At 43.5% G+C, this 14,949-nt stretch overlaps 12 non-coding genes across 12 annotated transcripts; all 12 read right to left on the bottom strand.

Moving 5' to 3' along the window:
• Nucleotides 1–787: 787 nt before the first annotated feature.
• On the bottom strand, nucleotides 788–859 carry TRNAW-CCA (transfer RNA tryptophan (anticodon CCA)). The gene has a single exon. It is a non-coding gene; the product is annotated as a tRNA-Trp (tRNA).
• Nucleotides 860–2,118: 1,259 nt separating this feature from the next.
• Nucleotides 2,119–2,190, bottom strand: TRNAW-CCA (transfer RNA tryptophan (anticodon CCA)). Its single transcript has one exon. It is a non-coding gene; the product is annotated as a tRNA-Trp (tRNA).
• A 1,920-nt stretch (nucleotides 2,191–4,110) lies between these two features.
• On the bottom strand, nucleotides 4,111–4,182 carry TRNAW-CCA (transfer RNA tryptophan (anticodon CCA)). Its single transcript has one exon. It is a non-coding gene; the product is annotated as a tRNA-Trp (tRNA).
• Nucleotides 4,183–5,441: 1,259 nt separating this feature from the next.
• TRNAW-CCA (transfer RNA tryptophan (anticodon CCA)) lies at nucleotides 5,442–5,513 on the bottom strand. Its single transcript has one exon. It is a non-coding gene; the product is annotated as a tRNA-Trp (tRNA).
• Nucleotides 5,514–7,434: 1,921 nt separating this feature from the next.
• On the bottom strand, nucleotides 7,435–7,506 carry TRNAW-CCA (transfer RNA tryptophan (anticodon CCA)). Its single transcript has one exon. It is a non-coding gene; the product is annotated as a tRNA-Trp (tRNA).
• A 1,259-nt stretch (nucleotides 7,507–8,765) lies between these two features.
• Nucleotides 8,766–8,837, bottom strand: TRNAW-CCA (transfer RNA tryptophan (anticodon CCA)). Its single transcript has one exon. It is a non-coding gene; the product is annotated as a tRNA-Trp (tRNA).
• Nucleotides 8,838–10,095: 1,258 nt separating this feature from the next.
• On the bottom strand, nucleotides 10,096–10,167 carry TRNAR-CCG (transfer RNA arginine (anticodon CCG)). Its single transcript has one exon. It is a non-coding gene; the product is annotated as a tRNA-Arg (tRNA).
• Nucleotides 10,168–10,759: 592 nt separating this feature from the next.
• TRNAR-CCG (transfer RNA arginine (anticodon CCG)) lies at nucleotides 10,760–10,831 on the bottom strand. Its single transcript has one exon. It is a non-coding gene; the product is annotated as a tRNA-Arg (tRNA).
• Nucleotides 10,832–11,423: 592 nt separating this feature from the next.
• Nucleotides 11,424–11,495, bottom strand: TRNAW-CCA (transfer RNA tryptophan (anticodon CCA)). The gene has a single exon. It is a non-coding gene; the product is annotated as a tRNA-Trp (tRNA).
• Nucleotides 11,496–12,754: 1,259 nt separating this feature from the next.
• On the bottom strand, nucleotides 12,755–12,826 carry TRNAW-CCA (transfer RNA tryptophan (anticodon CCA)). The gene has a single exon. It is a non-coding gene; the product is annotated as a tRNA-Trp (tRNA).
• Nucleotides 12,827–13,420: 594 nt separating this feature from the next.
• TRNAW-CCA (transfer RNA tryptophan (anticodon CCA)) lies at nucleotides 13,421–13,492 on the bottom strand. Its single transcript has one exon. It is a non-coding gene; the product is annotated as a tRNA-Trp (tRNA).
• A 1,256-nt stretch (nucleotides 13,493–14,748) lies between these two features.
• Nucleotides 14,749–14,820, bottom strand: TRNAR-CCG (transfer RNA arginine (anticodon CCG)). Its single transcript has one exon. It is a non-coding gene; the product is annotated as a tRNA-Arg (tRNA).
• Between the last annotated feature and the right edge of the window lie 129 nt (nucleotides 14,821–14,949).

Below are 14,949 nucleotides of genomic sequence, written 5' to 3'. Positions count from 1 at the left end.
TGGTCTTCCATGGAGAGACGCTTATTTATGCCACAAGGTCAAAGAAGTTTTTTTTTTTTTGCCGTAACCCAATTCCACAGTGTTTTTGAACAATTTTTTGTAGTTGATGAGTAAAATGTCAGATGACCCTGACGTGATTTGAACACGCAACCTTCTGATGTGGAGTCAGACGCGCTACCGTTGCGCCACAAGGTCAATGAAACTTGAGTGCTCTGACCCTGTTCAGCACTCTTTTCGATCATGTATCTGTACTGGATCATGAAAAGCCTGATTTGATTTGGATGTGATTTCTAGGCACAATCTTCTGATGTGGAGTGAAACGCACAACCGTTGCGCAACAAGCTCTTGCTGCTGCATGTCAAACTAGATGCAGGAGGCAAAAACTGGCATTGTCTGTCATGTCTGCTTGCTCACTTTTGTTAAACCGTGGTTCTAATAACACGGAGGTTTCAGCTTTTGATCCCCATATGGGCTAGGTTCTCCAGCATCTGAAGTGCCGTCAAGCTATCTTTTGACAAAGTCTTCGGCCTCTTTTAGGTGCCAAAACTGGAGCCGTGATGCATGTGTATTTGAATCAAGGTTGCGTAGAGCGCAGTCATGTCACATGGCCAGTTCACTCCATTTTTTTAGAGTGTGGTGCAAATGTCATTTTCACATTTGAATTTCTGGTCTTCCATTGAGAGACGCTTATTTATGCCACAAGGTCAAAGAAGTTTGTTTTTTTGCCGTAACCCAATTCCACAGTGTTTTTGAACAATTTTTTGTAGTTGATGAGTAAAATGTCAGATGACCCTGACGTGATTTGAACACGCAACCTTCTGATCTGGAGTCAGACGCGCTACCGTTGCGCCACAAGGTCAATGAAACTTGAGTGCTCTGACCCTGTTCAGCACTCTTTTCGATCATGTATCTGTACTGGATCATGAAAAGTCTGATTTGATTTGGATGTGATTTCTAGGCACAATCTTCTGATGTGGAGTGAAACGCACAACCGTTGCGCAACAAGCTCTTGCTGCTGCATGTCAAACTAGATGCAGGAGGCAAAAACTGGCATTGTGTGTCATGTCTGCTTGCTCACTTTTGTTAAACCATGGTTCTAATAACACTGAGGTTTCAGCTTTTGATCCCCATATGGGCTAGGTTCTCCAGCATCTGAAGTGCCGTCAAGCTATCTTTTGACAAAGTCTTCAGCCTCTTTTGGGTACCAAAAGTGGAGCCGTGATGCATGTGTATTTGAATCAAGGTTGCGTAGAGCGCAGTCATGTCACATGGCCAGTTCACTCCATTTTTTTAGAGTGTGGTGCAAATGTCATTTTCACATGCAACTTTCTGGTCTTCCATTGAGAGACGCTTATTTATGCCACAAGGTCAAAGAAGTTTTATTTTTTGCCGTAACCCAATTCCACAGTGTTTTTGAACAATTTTTTTGTAGTTGATGAGTAAAATGTCAGATGACCCTGACGTGATTTGAACACGCAACCTTCTGATGTGGAGTCAGACGCGCTACCGTTGCGCCACAAGGTCAATGAAACTTGAGTGCTCTGACCCTGTTCAGCACTCTTTTCGATCATGTATCTGTACTGGATCATGAAAAGTCTGATTTGATTTGGATGTGATTTCTAGGCACAATCTTCTGATGTGGAGTGAAACGCACAACCGTTGCGCAACAAGCTCTTGCTGCTGCATGTCAAACTAGATGCAGGAGGCAAAAACTGGCATTGTGTGTCATGTCTGCTTGCTCACTTTTGTTAAACCGTGGTTCTAATAACACCGAGGTTTCAGCTTTTGATCCCCATATGGGCTAGGTTCTCCAGCATCTGAAGTGCCGTCAAGCTATCTTTTGGCAAAGTCTTCGGCCTCTTTTGTGTTCCAAAAGTGGAGCCGTGATGCATGTGTATTTGAATCAAGGTTGCGTAGAGCGCAGTCAGGTCACATGGCCAGTTCACTCCATTTTTTTAGAGTGTGGTGCAAATGTCATTTTAACATGCAACTTTCTGGTCTTCCATGGAGAGACGCTTATTTATGCCACAAGGTCAAAGAAGTTTTTTTTTTTTTGCCGTAACCCAATTCCACAGTGTTTTTGAACAATTTTTTGTAGTTGATGAGTAAAATGTCAGATGACCCTGACGTGATTTGAACACGCAACCTTCTGATCTGGAGTCAGACGCGCTACCGTTGCGCCACAAGGTCAATGAAACTTGAGTGCTCTGACCCTGTTCAGCACTCTTTTCGATCATGTATCTGTACTGGATCATGAAAAGTTTGATTTGATTTGGATGTGATTTCTAGGCACAATCTTCTGATGTGGAGTGAAACGCACAACCGTTGCGCAACAAGCTCTTGCTGCTGCATGTCAAACTAGATGCAGGAGGCAAAAACTGGCATTGTGTGTCATGTCTGCTTGCTCACTTTTGTTAAACCGTGGTTCTAATAACACGGAGGTTTCAGCTTTTGATCCCCATATGGGCTAGGTTCTCCAGCATCTGAAGTGCCGTCAAGCTATCTTTTGACAAAGTCTTCGGCCTCTTTTGTGTTCCAAAAGTGGAGCCGTGATGCATGTGTATTTGAATCAAGGTTGCGTAGAGCGCAGTCAGGTCACATGGCCAGTTCACTCCATTTTTTTAGAGTGTGGTGCAAATGTCATTTTAACATGCAACTTTCTGGTCTTCCATGGAGAGACGCTTATTTATGCCACAAGGTCAAAGAAGTTTTTTTTTTTTTGCCGTAACCCAATTCCACAGTGTTTTTGAACAATTTTTTGTAGTTGATGAGTAAAATGTCAGATGACCCTGACGTGATTTGAACACGCAACCTTCTGATCTGGAGTCAGACGCGCTACTGTTGCGCCACAAGGTCAATGAAACTTGAGTGCTCTGACCCTGTTCAGCACTCTTTTCGATCATGTATCTGTACTGGATCATGAAAAGTCTGATTTGATTTGGATGTGATTTCTAGGCACAATCTTCTGATGTGGAGTGAAACGCACAACCGTTGCGCAACAAGCTCTTGCTGCTGCATGTCAAACTAGATGCAGGAGGCAAAAACTGGCATTGTGTGTCATGTCTGCTTGCTCACTTTTGTTAAACCGTGGTTCTAATAACACGGAGGTTTCAGCTTTTGATCCCCATATGGGCTAGGTTCTCCAGCATCTGAAGTGCCGTCAAGCTATCTTTTGACAAAGTCTTCGGCCTCTTTTGGGTACCAAAAGTGGAGCCGTGATGCATGTGTATTTGAATCAAGGTTGCGTAGAGCGCAGTCAGGTCACATGGCCAGTTCACTCCATTTTTTTAGAGTGTGGTGCAAATGTCATTTTCACATGCAACTTTCTGGTCTTCCATTGAGAGACGCTTATTTATGCCACAAGGTCAAAGAAGTTTGTTTTTTTGCCGTAACCCAATTCCACAGTGTTTGAACAATTTTTTGTAGTTGATGAGTAAAATGTCAGATGACCCTGACGTGATTTGAACATGCAACCTTCTGATCTGGAGTCAGACGTGCTACCGTTGCGCCACAAGGTCAATGAAACTTGAGTGCTCTGACCCTGGTCAGCACTCTTTTCGATAATGTATCTGTACAGGATCATGAAAAGTCTGATTTGATTTGGATGTGATTTCTAGGCACAATCTTCTGATGTGGAGTGAAACGCACAACCGTTGCGCAACAAGCTCTTGCTGCTGCATGTCAAACTAGATGCAGGAGGCAAAAACTGGCATTGTCTGTCATGTCTGCTTGCTCACTTTTGTTAAACCGTGGTTCTAATAACACGGAGGTTTCAGCTTTTGATCCCCATATGGGCTATGTTCTCCAGCATCTGAAGTGCCGTCAAGCTATCTTTTGGCAAAGTCTTCGGCCTCTTTTGTGTTCCAAAAGTGGAGCCGTGATGCATGTGTATTTGAATCAAGGTTGCGTAGAGCGCAGTCAGGTCACATGGCCAGTTCACTCCATTTTTTTAGAGTGTGGTGCAAATGTCATTTTCACATGCAACTTTCTGGTCTTCCATTGAGAGACGCTTATTTATGCCACAAGGTCAAAGAAGTTTGTTTTTTTGCCGTAACCCAATTCCACAGTGTTTTTGAACAATTTTTTGTAGTTGATGAGTAAAATGTCAGATGACCCTGACGTGATTTGAACACGCAACCTTCTGATCTGGAGTCAGACGCGCTACCGTTGCGCCACAAGGTCAATGAAACTTGAGTGCTCTGACCCTGGTCAGCACTCTTTTCGATCATGTATCTGTACTGGATCATGAAAAGTCTGATTTGATTTGGATGTGATTTCTAGGCACAATCTTCTGATGTGGAGTGAAACGCACAACCGTTGCGCAACAAGCTCTTGCTGCTGCATGTCAAACTAGATGCAGGAGGCAAAAACTGGCATTGTGTGTCATGTCTGCTTGCTCACTTTTGTTAAACCATGGTTCTAATAACACTGAGGTTTCAGCTTTTGATCCCCATATGGGCTAGGTTCTCCAGCATCTGAAGTGCCGTCAAGCTATCTTTTGACAAAGTCTTCAGCCTCTTTTGGGTACCAAAAGTGGAGCCGTGATGCATGTGTATTTGAATCAAGGTTGCGTAGAGCGCAGTCATGTCACATGGCCAGTTCACTCCATTTTTTTAGAGTGTGGTGCAAATGTCATTTTCACATGCAACTTTCTGGTCTTCCATTGAGAGACGCTTATTTATGCCACAAGGTCAAAGAAGTTTTATTTTTTGCCGTAACCCAATTCCACAGTGTTTTTGAACAATTTTTTTGTAGTTGATGAGTAAAATGTCAGATGACCCTGACGTGATTTGAACACGCAACCTTCTGATGTGGAGTCAGACGCGCTACCGTTGCGCCACAAGGTCAATGAAACTTGAGTGCTCTGACCCTGTTCAGCACTCTTTTCGATCATGTATCTGTACTGGATCATGAAAAGTCTGATTTGATTTGGATGTGATTTCTAGGCACAATCTTCTGATGTGGAGTGAAACGCACAACCGTTGCGCAACAAGCTCTTGCTGCTGCATGTCAAACTAGATGCAGGAGGCAAAAACTGGCATTGTGTGTCATGTCTGCTTGCTCACTTTTGTTAAACCGTGGTTCTAATAACACCGAGGTTTCAGCTTTTGATCCCCATATGGGCTAGGTTCTCCAGCATCTGAAGTGCCGTCAAGCTATCTTTTGGCAAAGTCTTCGGCCTCTTTTGTGTTCCAAAAGTGGAGCCGTGATGCATGTGTATTTGAATCAAGGTTGCGTAGAGCGCAGTCAGGTCACATGGCCAGTTCACTCCATTTTTTTAGAGTGTGGTGCAAATGTCATTTTAACATGCAACTTTCTGGTCTTCCATGGAGAGACGCTTATTTATGCCACAAGGTCAAAGAAGTTTGTTTTTTTTTGCCGTAACCCAATTCCACAGTGTTTTTGAACAATTTTTTGTAGTTGATGAGTAAAATGTCAGATGACCCTGACGTGATTTGAACACGCAACCTTCTGATCTGGAGTCAGACGCGCTACCGTTGCGCCACAAGGTCAATGAAACTTGAGTGCTCTGACCCTGTTCAGCACTCTTTTCGATCATGTATCTGTACTGGATCATGAAAAGTTTGATTTGATTTGGATGTGATTTCTAGGCACAATCTTCTGATGTGGAGTGAAACGCACAACCGTTGCGCAACAAGCTCTTGCTGCTGCATGTCAAACTAGATGCAGGAGGCAAAAACTGGCATTGTGTGTCATGTCTGCTTGCTCACTTTTGTTAAACCGTGGTTCTAATAACACGGAGGTTTCAGCTTTTGATCCCCATATGGGCTAGGTTCTCCAGCATCTGAAGTGCCGTCAAGCTATCTTTTGACAAAGTCTTCGGCCTCTTTTGTGTTCCAAAAGTGGAGCCGTGATGCATGTGTATTTGAATCAAGGTTGCGTAGAGCGCAGTCAGGTCACATGGCCAGTTCACTCCATTTTTTTAGAGTGTGGTGCAAATGTCATTTTAACATGCAACTTTCTGGTCTTCCATGGAGAGACGCTTATTTATGCCACAAGGTCAAAGAAGTTTTTTTTTTTTGCCGTAACCCAATTCCACAGTGTTTTTGAACAATTTTTTGTAGTTGATGAGTAAAATGTCAGATGACCCTGACGTGATTTGAACACGCAACCTTCTGATCTGGAGTCAGACGCGCTACTGTTGCGCCACAAGGTCAATGAAACTTGAGTGCTCTGACCCTGTTCAGCACTCTTTTCGATCATGTATCTGTACTGGATCATGAAAAGTCTGATTTGATTTGGATGTGATTTCTAGGCACAATCTTCTGATGTGGAGTGAAACGCACAACCGTTGCGCAACAAGCTCTTGCTGCTGCATGTCAAACTAGATGCAGGAGGCAAAAACTGGCATTGTGTGTCATGTCTGCTTGCTCACTTTTGTTAAACCGTGGTTCTAATAACACGGAGGTTTCAGCTTTTGATCCCCATATGGGCTAGGTTCTCCAGCATCTGAAGTGCCGTCAAGCTATCTTTTGACAAAGTCTTCGGCCTCTTTTGGGTACCAAAAGTGGAGCCGTGATGCATGTGTATTTGAATCAAGGTTGCGTAGAGCGCAGTCAGGTCACATGGCCAGTTCACTCCATTTTTTTAGAGTGTGGTGCAAATGTCATTTTCACATGCAACTTTCTGGTCTTCCATTGAGAGACGCTTATTTATGCCACAAGGTCAAAGAAGTTTGTTTTTTTGCCGTAACCCAATTCCACAGTGTTTTTGAACAATTTTTTGTAGTTGATGAGTAAAATGTCAGATGACCCTGACGTGATTTGAACATGCAACCTTCTGATCTGGAGTCAGACGTGCTACCGTTGCGCCACAAGGTCAATGAAACTTGAGTGCTCTGACCCTGGTCAGCACTCTTTTCGATAATGTATCTGTACAGGATCATGAAAAGTCTGATTTGATTTGGATGTGATTTCTAGGCACAATCTTCTGATGTGGAGTGAAACGCACAACCGTTGCGCAACAAGCTCTTGCTGCTGCATGTCAAACTAGATGCAGGAGGCAAAAACTGGCATTGTCTGTCATGTCTGCTTGCTCACTTTTGTTAAACCGTGGTTCTAATAACACGGAGGTTTCAGCTTTTGATCCCCATAAGGGCTATGTTCTCCAGCATCTGAAGTGCCGTCAAGCTATCTTTTGGCAAAGTCTTCGGCCTCTTTTGTGTTCCAAAAGTGGAGCCGTGATGCATGTGTATTTGAATCAAGGTTGCGTAGAGCGCAGTCAGGTCACATGGCCAGTTCACTCCATTTTTTTAGAGTGTGGTGCAAATGTCATTTTCACATGCAACTTTCTGGTCTTCCATTGAGAGACGCTTATTTATGCCACAAGGTCAAAGAAGTTTGTTTTTTTGCCGTAACCCAATTCCACAGTGTTTTTGAACAATTTTTTGTAGTTGATGAGTAAAATGTCAGATGACCCTGACGTGATTTGAACACGCAACCTTCTGATCTGGAGTCAGACGCGCTACCGTTGCGCCACAAGGTCAATGAAACTTGAGTGCTCTGACCCTGGTCAGCACTCTTTTCGATCATGTATCTGTACTGGATCATGAAAAGTCTGATTTGATTTGGATGTGATTTCTAGGCACAATCTTCTGATGTGGAGTGAAACGCACAACCGTTGCGCAACAAGCTCTTGCTGCTGCATGTCAAACTAGATGCAGGAGGCAAAAACTGGCATTGTGTGTCATGTCTGCTTGCTCACTTTTGTTAAACCATGGTTCTAATAACACTGAGGTTTCAGCTTTTGATCCCCATATGGGCTAGGTTCTCCAGCATCTGAAGTGCCGTCAAGCTATCTTTTGACAAAGTCTTCAGCCTCTTTTGGGTACCAAAAGTGGAGCCGTGATGCATGTGTATTTGAATCAAGGTTGCGTAGAGCGCAGTCATGTCACATGGCCAGTTCACTCCATTTTTTTAGAGTGTGGTGCAAATGTCATTTTCACATGCAACTTTCTGGTCTTCCATTGAGAGACGCTTATTTATGCCACAAGGTCAAAGAAGTTTTATTTTTTGCCGTAACCCAATTCCACAGTGTTTTTGAACAATTTTTTTGTAGTTGATGAGTAAAATGTCAGATGACCCTGACGTGATTTGAACACGCAACCTTCTGATGTGGAGTCAGACGCGCTACCGTTGCGCCACAAGGTCAATGAAACTTGAGTGCTCTGACCCTGTTCAGCACTCTTTTCGATCATGTATCTGTACTGGATCATGAAAAGTCTGATTTGATTTGGATGTGATTTCTAGGCACAATCTTCTGATGTGGAGTGAAACGCACAACCGTTGCGCAACAAGCTCTTGCTGCTGCATGTCAAACTAGATGCAGGAGGCAAAAACTGGCATTGTGTGTCATGTCTGCTTGCTCACTTTTGTTAAACCGTGGTTCTAATAACACCGAGGTTTCAGCTTTTGATCCCCATATGGGCTAGGTTCTCCAGCATCTGAAGTGCCGTCAAGCTATCTTTTGGCAAAGTCTTCGGCCTCTTTTGTGTTCCAAAAGTGGAGCCGTGATGCATGTGTATTTGAATCAAGGTTGCGTAGAGCGCAGTCAGGTCACATGGCCAGTTCACTCCATTTTTTTAGAGTGTGGTGCAAATGTCATTTTAACATGCAACTTTCTGGTCTTCCATGGAGAGACGCTTATTTATGCCACAAGGTCAAAGAAGTTTTTTTTTTTTTGCCGTAACCCAATTCCACAGTGTTTTTGAACAATTTTTTGTAGTTGATGAGTAAAATGTCAGATGACCCTGACGTGATTTGAACACGCAACCTTCTGATCTGGAGTCAGACGCGCTACCGTTGCGCCACAAGGTCAATGAAACTTGAGTGCTCTGACCCTGTTCAGCACTCTTTTCGATCATGTATCTGTACTGGATCATGAAAAGTTTGATTTGATTTGGATGTGATTTCTAGGCACAATCTTCTGATGTGGAGTGAAACGCACAACCGTTGCGCAACAAGCTCTTGCTGCTGCATGTCAAACTAGATGCAGGAGGCAAAAACTGGCATTGTGTGTCATGTCTGCTTGCTCACTTTTGTTAAACCGTGGTTCTAATAACACGGAGGTTTCAGCTTTTGATCCCCATATGGGCTAGGTTCTCCAGCATCTGAAGTGCCGTCAAGCTATCTTTTGACAAAGTCTTCGGCCTCTTTTGTGTTCCAAAAGTGGAGCCGTGATGCATGTGTATTTGAATCAAGATTGCGTAGAGCGCAGTCAGGTCACATGGCCAGTTCACTCCATTTTTTTAGAGTGTGGTGCAAATGTCATTTTAACATGCAACTTTCTGGTCTTCCATGGAGAGACGCTTATTTATGCCACAAGGTCAAAGAAGTTTTTTTTTTTTTGCCGTAACCCAATTCCACAGTGTTTTTGAACAATTTTTTGTAGTTGATGAGTAAAATGTCAGATGACCCTGACGTGATTTGAACACGCAACCTTCTGATCTGGAGTCAGACGCGCTACTGTTGCGCCACAAGGTCAATGAAACTTGAGTGCTCTGACCCTGTTCAGCACTCTTTTCGATCATGTATCTGTACTGGATCATGAAAAGTCTGATTTGATTTGGATGTGATTTCTAGGCACAATCTTCTGATGTGGAGTGAAACGCACAACCGTTGCGCAACAAGCTCTTGCTGCTGCATGTCAAACTAGATGCAGGAGGCAAAAACTGGCATTGTGTGTCATGTCTGCTTGCTCACTTTTGTTAAACCGTGGTTCTAATAACACGGAGGTTTCAGCTTTTGATCCCCATATGGGCTAGGTTCTCCAGCATATGAAGTGCCGTCAAGCTATCTTTTGACAAAGTCTTCGGCCTCTTTTGGGTACCAAAAGTGGAGCCGTGATGCATGTGTATTTGAATCAAGGTTGCGTAGAGCGCAGTCAGGTCACATGGCCAGTTCACTCCATTTTTTTAGAGTGTGGTGCAAATGTCATTTTCACATGCAACTTTCTGGTCTTCCATTGAGAGACGCTTATTTATGCCACAAGGTCAAAGAAGTTTGTTTTTTTGCCGTAACCCAATTCCACAGTGTTTTTGAACAATTTTTTGTAGTTGATGAGTAAAATGTCAGATGACCCTGACGTGATTTGAACACGCAACCTTCTGATCCGGAGTCAGATGCGCTACCGTTGCGCCACAAGGTCAATGAAACTTGAGTGCTGTGACCCTGGTCAGCACTCTTTTCGATCATGTATCTGTACAGGATCATGAAAAGTCTGATTTGATTTGGATGTGATTTCTAGGCACAATCTTCTGATGTGGAGTGAAACGCACAACCGTTGCGCAACAAGCTCTTGCTGCTTCATGTCAAACTAGATGCAGGAGGCAAAAACTGGCATTGTGTGTCATGTCTGCTTGCTCACTTTTGTTAAACCGTGGTTCTAATAACACGGAGGTTTCAGCTTTTGATCCCCATATGGGCTAGGTTCTCCAGCATCTGAAGTGCCGTCAAGCTATCTTTTGACAAAGTCTTCGGCCTCTTTTAGGTGCCAAAAGTGGAGCCGTGATGCATGTGTATTTGAATCAAGGTTGCGTAGAGCGCAGTCAGGTCACATGGCCAGTTCACTCCATTTTTTTAGAGTGTGGTGCAAATGTCATTTTCACATGCAACTTTCTGGTCTTCCATTGAGAGACGCTTATTTATGCCACAAGGTCAAAGAAGTGTGTTTTTTTGCCGTAACCCAATTCCACAGTGTTTTTGAACAATTTTTTGTAGTTGATGAGTAAAATGTCAGATGACCCTGACGTGATTTGAACACGCAACCTTCTGATCCGGAGTCAGATGCGCTACCGTTGCGCCACAAGGTCAATGAAACTTGAGTGCTCTGACCCTGTTCAGCACTCTTTTCGATCATGTATCTGTAGTGGATCATGAAAAGTCTGATTTGATTTGGATGTGATTTCTAGGCACAATCTTCTGATGTGGAGTGAAACGCACAACCGTTGCGCAACAAGCTCTTGCTGCTTCATGTCAAACTAGATGCAGGAGGCAAAAACTGGCATTGTGTGTCATGTCTGCTTGCTCACTTTTGTTAAACCGTGGTTCTAATAACACGGAGGTTTCAGCTTTTGATCCCCATATGGGCTAGGTTCTCCAGCATCTGAAGTGCCGTCAAGCTATCTTTTGACAAAGTCTTCGGCCTCTTTTAGGTGCCAAAAGTGGAGCCGTGATGCATGTGTATTTGAATCAAGGTTGCGTAGAGCGCAGTCAGGTCACATGGCCAGTTCACTCCATTTTTTTAGAGTCTGGTGCAAATGTCATTTTCACATGCAACTTTCTGGTCTTCCATTGAGAGACGCTTATTTATGCCACAAGGTCAAAGAAGTTTGTTTTTTTGCCGTAACCCAATTCCACAGTGTTTTTGAACAATTTTTTGTAGTTGATGAGTAAAATGTCAGATGACCCTGACGTGATTTGAACACGCAACCTTCTGATCTGGAGTCAGACGCGCTACCGTTGCGCCACAAGGTCAATGAAACTTGAGTGCTCTGACCCTGTTCAGCACTCTTTTCGATCATGTATCTGTACTGGATCATGAAAAGTCTGATTTGATTTGGATGTGATTTCTAGGCACAATCTTCTGATGTGGAGTGAAACGCACAACCGTTGCGCAACAAGCTCTTGCTGCTGCATGTCAAACTAGATGCAGGAGGCAAAAACTGGCATTGTGTGTCATGTCTGCTTGCTCACTTTTGTTAAACCATGGTTCTAATAACACTGAGGTTTCAGCTTTTGATCCCCATATGGGCTAGGTTCTCCAGCATCTGAAGTGCCGTCAAGCTATCTTTTGACAAAGTCTTCAGCCTCTTTTGGGTACCAAAAGTGGAGCCGTGATGCATGTGTATTTGAATCAAGGTTGCGTAGAGCGCAGTCATGTCACATGGCCAGTTCACTCCATTTTTTTAGAGTGTGGTGCAAATGTCATTTTCACATGCAACTTTCTGGTCTTCCATTGAGAGACGCTTATTTATGCCACAAGGTCAAAGAAGTTTTATTTTTTGCCGTAACCCAATTCCACAGTGTTTTTGAACAATTTTTTTGTAGTTGATGAGTAAAATGTCAGATGACCCTGACGTGATTTGAACACGCAACCTTCTGATGTGGAGTCAGACGCGCTACCGTTGCGCCACAAGGTCAATGAAACTTGAGTGCTCTGACCCTGTTCAGCACTCTTTTCGATCATGTATCTGTACTGGATCATGAAAAGTCTGATTTGATTTGGATGTGATTTCTAGGCACAATCTTCTGATGTGGAGTGAAACGCACAACCGTTGCGCAACAAGCTCTTGCTGCTGCATGTCAAACTAGATGCAGGAGGCAAAAACTGGCATTGTGTGTCATGTCTGCTTGCTCACTTTTGTTAAACCGTGGTTCTAATAACACCGAGGTTTCAGCTTTTGATCCCCATATGGGCTAGGTTCTCCAGCATCTGAAGTGCCGTCAAGCTATCTTTTGGCAAAGTCTTCGGCCTCTTTTGTGTTCCAAAAGTGGAGCCGTGATGCATGTGTATTTGAATCAAGGTTGCGTAGAGCGCAGTCAGGTCACATGGCCAGTTCACTCCATTTTTTTAGAGTGTGGTGCAAATGTCATTTTAACATGCAACTTTCTGGTCTTCCATGGAGAGACGCTTATTTATGCCACAAGGTCAAAGAAGTTTTTTTTTTTTTGCCGTAACCCAATTCCACAGTGTTTTTGAACAATTTTTTGTAGTTGATGAGTAAAATGTCAGATGACCCTGACGTGATTTGAACACGCAACCTTCTGATCTGGAGTCAGACGCGCTACCGTTGCGCCACAAGGTCAATGAAACTTGAGTGCTCTGACCCTGTTCAGCACTCTTTTCGATCATGTATCTGTACTGGATCATGAAAAGTTTGATTTGATTTGGATGTGATTTCTAGGCACAATCTTCTGATGTGGAGTGAAACGCACAACCGTTGCGCAACAAGCTCTTGCTGCTGCATGTCAAACTAGATGCAGGAGGCAAAAACTGGCATTGTGTGTCATGTCTGCTTGCTCACTTTTGTTAAACCGTGGTTCTAATAACACGGAGGTTTCAGCTTTTGATCCCCATATGGGCTAGGTTCTCCAGCATCTGAAGTGCCGTCAAGCTATCTTTTGACAAAGTCTTCGGCCTCTTTTGTGTTCCAAAAGTGGAGCCGTGATGCATGTGTATTTGAATCAAGATTGCGTAGAGCGCAGTCAGGTCACATGGCCAGTTCACTCCATTTTTTTAGAGTGTGGTGCAAATGTCATTTTAACATGCAACTTTCTGGTCTTCCATGGAGAGACGCTTATTTATGCCACAAGGTCAAAGAAGTTTTTTTTTTTTTGCCGTAACCCAATTCCACAGTGTTTTTGAACAATTTTTTGTAGTTGATGAGTAAAATGTCAGATGACCCTGACGTGATTTGAACACGCAACCTTCTGATCTGGAGTCAGACGCGCTACCGTTGCGCCACAAGGTCAATGAAACTTGAGTGCTCTGACCCTGTTCAGCACTCTTTTCGATCATGTATCTGTACTGGATCATGAAAAGTCTGATTTGATTTGGATGTGATTTCTAGGCACAATCTTCTGATGTGGAGTGAAACGCACAACCGTTGCGCAACAAGCTCTTGCTGCTGCATGTCAAACTAGATGCAGGAGGCAAAAACTGGCATTGTGTGTCATGTCTGCTTGCTCACTTTTGTTAAACCGTGGTTCTAATAACACGGAGGTTTCAGCTTTTGATCCCCATATGGGCTAGGTTCTCCAGCATATGAAGTGCCGTCAAGCTATCTTTTGACAAAGTCTTCGGCCTCTTTTGGGTACCAAAAGTGGAGCCGTGATGCATGTGTATTTGAATCAAGGTTGCGTAGAGCGCAGTCAGGTCACATGGCCAGTTCACTCCATTTTTTTAGAGTGTGGTGCAAATGTCATTTTCACATGCAACTTTCTGGTCTTCCATTGAGAGACGCTTATTTATGCCACAAGGTCAAAGAAGTTTGTTTTTTTGCCGTAACCCAATTCCACAGTGTTTTTGAACAATTTTTTGTAGTTGATGAGTAAAATGTCAGATGACCCTGACGTGATTTGAACATGCAACCTTCTGATCTGGAGTCAGACGTGCTACCGTTGCGCCACAAGGTCAATGAAACTTGAGTGCTCTGACCCTGGTCAGCACTCTTTTCGATAATGTATCTGTACAGGATCATGAAAAGTCTGATTTGATTTGGATGTGATTTCTAGGCACAATCTTCTGATGTGGAGTGAAACGCACAACCGTTGCGCAACAAGCTCTTGCTGCTGCATGTCAAACTAGATGCAGGAGGCAAAAACTGGCATTGTCTGTCATGTCTGCTTGCTCACTTTTGTTAAACCGTGGTTCTAATAACACGGAGGTTTCAGCTTTTGATCCCCATATGGGCTATGTTCTCCAGCATCTGAAGTGCCGTCAAGCTATCTTTTGGCAAAGTCTTCGGCCTCTTTTGTGTTCCAAAAGTGGAGCCGTGATGCATGTGTATTTGAATCAAGGTTGCGTAGAGCGCAGTCAGGTCACATGGCCAGTTCACTCCATTTTTTTAGAGTGTGGTGCAAATGTCATTTTCACATGCAACTTTCTGGTCTTCCATTGAGAGACGCTTATTTATGCCACAAGGTCAAAGAAGTTTGTTTTTTTGCCGTAACCCAATTCCACAGTGTTTTTGAACAATTTTTTGTAGTTGATGAGTAAAATGTCAGATGACCCTGACGTGATTTGAACACGCAACCTTCTGATCCGGAGTCAGATGCGCTACCGTTGCGCCACAAGGTCAATGAAACTTGAGTGCTCTGACCCTGTTCAGCACTCTTTTCGATCATGTATCTGTAGTGGATCATGAAAAGTCTGATTTGATTTGGATGTGATTTCTAGGCACAATCTTCTGATGTGGAGTGAAACGCA

Source organism: Eleutherodactylus coqui, chromosome 2 (assembly GCF_035609145.1).
Source record: "Eleutherodactylus coqui strain aEleCoq1 chromosome 2, aEleCoq1.hap1, whole genome shotgun sequence".
In the NCBI taxonomy this organism is placed as follows: Eukaryota; Metazoa; Chordata; class Amphibia; order Anura; family Eleutherodactylidae; genus Eleutherodactylus; species Eleutherodactylus coqui.
Note: the sequence above shows the minus strand (reverse complement) of the source record. Positions and strands in the feature narration are given on the sequence as shown.